This window comes from Chinchilla lanigera, unplaced genomic scaffold, assembly GCF_000276665.1.
Source record: "Chinchilla lanigera isolate Chin_1 unplaced genomic scaffold, ChiLan1.0 scaffold00108, whole genome shotgun sequence".
In the NCBI taxonomy this organism is placed as follows: Eukaryota; Metazoa; Chordata; class Mammalia; order Rodentia; family Chinchillidae; genus Chinchilla; species Chinchilla lanigera.
Genome location: NW_004955509.1, coordinates 4,571,514 through 4,574,017, shown reverse-complemented (window position 1 = coordinate 4,574,017; position 2,504 = coordinate 4,571,514).

Below are 2,504 nucleotides of genomic sequence, written 5' to 3'. Positions count from 1 at the left end.
CACACTTCTTCCATTTATTTTGAAGAATCTCATACCAAGGGAAATGGGTTCTGTACAAGCCGGGCATGGTGGCACACACCTGTAATCTCAGCACACAGGAGGCTAAGGCAGGAGGATCACTGCGAGTTTGAGGCCAGCCTGGACTACAAGGTGAGTTCAAGGCCAGCCTGAACTCCATAGTGAAACCCCGCCTCAAAAAAAAAAAAAAAAAAAAAAAAAATCAAGGGCCTGGGGATTTAGCTCAGCGGCACAGTGCCTGCCTGGCAAGTGCAAGGTTGTGAGTTCGATTCCTGGTACTGGAAAAAAAAAATCAAGGCCGGGCGCGTGGGCACTCCTATAATCCCAGCACTCGGGAGGCTGAGGCAGGAGGATCGTTGTGTTTTAGGCCAGCCTGAGCTACAGAGTGAGCTCAAGGCCAGCCTGAACTGCATAGTGAGACCCTGTCTCAAAGACAAAAAAAAAAACAAAAAATAAAAAATAAAAAATAAAAAATCAAGCACAAGCATGAGACATTGAGAAGTTGGTCTCTACTGGAAAGCAAAATAACCCTTACAGAGCTGGTTAACTATTGATAATTTTAGCCCATGTGTTTAGATGTTCCTGTGGTCATGAATTCCTAAGTAGGTTTTCAGTAGTATGCATGCTAGTGGCTTTACAGCATCACGTTACTACCACGGCAAAAGCTTTGTGTTCACCAATACCATCAAACAGGTAAACCCGGGAGTCAAGTAAGAAAACCAAGGAAAATAATTCCTGATTTTGACCTCCAACTCGATTGCCATTAGAGGTCAGAGAATGATTTTTAAACCCAAGGAGGTGACAATAATAGCTTCCTTGATGCAAAAAGTGCTTAACTACTCAAGGGTCACACTACCTTCAGCTTTTAAGCTGGGGATTAATTGTACGATCTGTATCTACTTCATTTTCCTCTGCATATGTGTGCACATATGCCTTGTCTGTAGCCAACACTCCACTAGGGTAACTTAAAATAGTGGTTTATTTACAATAGCAAAAATGTCAAAAATAACAGGAGTACTATATAACAAATCCAAGAATTATTTCATGAAAAAGGCAAACAATATATATGAGACAAAAGATAAAACAAAATCCACAGGACAAACGACTTTCTCTAAGAAGCTGCAGAATGTGGCAATAGGGTTTTTTGGATATGAATTACTCAAGTAATGCTGGGCCGACTGCACCACACACACACACACACTTTTCAGCCCTTCTTTTACTTGTTCAGTCCTCCTGTGAATTTTATTTACTTTAGAGGAATGCAACTTTGGGAGGTCAGGTAGGACTTAGGAATAGGCTGTTTACATGTGCACTAAAAGATACACTTAGTAACTGGTGGGCTCACTTTAAAAAGGGCAAACCAAAGGTAGAAACCGAGTCCTACTTTACCTTCACTAAGCACTTCTGGTTGCTGTTTTTGTGATTTTCTTGTCCACCACACACAATGTTACACCAGTAACCTTTTAGGTTCCCCAAGTGCTCTAAAATAAGTGTTTGCAATTGATCACACAACAGATCCACTCGGGGAACACGTTAGAACACACTGCTGAGCCCTCCGCCCAGCTTTTCAATTCAATGGCTATTGCGTGGGCCTAAGAACTGCCATCTTTAACCAAGTCCCTCCCAGGTGATTACCGCGCTGCCAGACCATACTCTTGAGAAGCACTGCTCTGAAATAGCCCCCTCCTTAAGATTTTGATCAGTCGTGCTTTTTCTCACATGAATCCTAGAATCTGTGGAAAATCAATGAAATACTGAGGTTCCTAGAGAACAGAACAGCACATTATCTGACTGTGATCCCAGACTAGGTAGACATGATGTCAAGCCTTCTATTATAGCTAAGTTTTCAGCAGCATGTTATGGTTTGGCTGGGTTTATGGCTCTATATAGCGATGCTCTCCACATTCTCTTGATCATTTACCTCAACTTTCAGTTATCCACTATTTCAACTATGAGGACAACACTTTTTCCTACAGTTGAATTGTACAGTCTCATTCTTAAAAGCAAAGGTGGCACAAAACTCTCCTGACTCCTGCGAACTTTTGCCTAACTTCCAATTTACTGCAACAAAATGACCATAACCTAGTACGCCATCTACTACAGCCCTCCAAACTAAGCCCAAAGGGGTAACTCGAGGGCAGGACTTTAGCAGTGGCAGTGGTGACATCCGCACTGATTAAATGTGCCGCAGGTTCATACCGAATGAACTTTAAGTGCTCTCAAAACCCATTTTCTGCATGGGTAATTTATCCCGGGGGGAACTGGAGATGCTAATAAAACAAACGAGGATCAAAGGAAAAACGAACTTCAAGGACATGTTCATCAAAGGACTCACCAATCACCTCTTAGCTTCTCTGAAATATTACTTGCAAATTCACAGGACTGAAATATTACCATATTTGCATCTGAGTCACAAAATTCAAAGCAATCAAGCATTTTGCATTTCACTGCTGCATAAAAGGAATTAAGAAATGGGGGGATGAAAA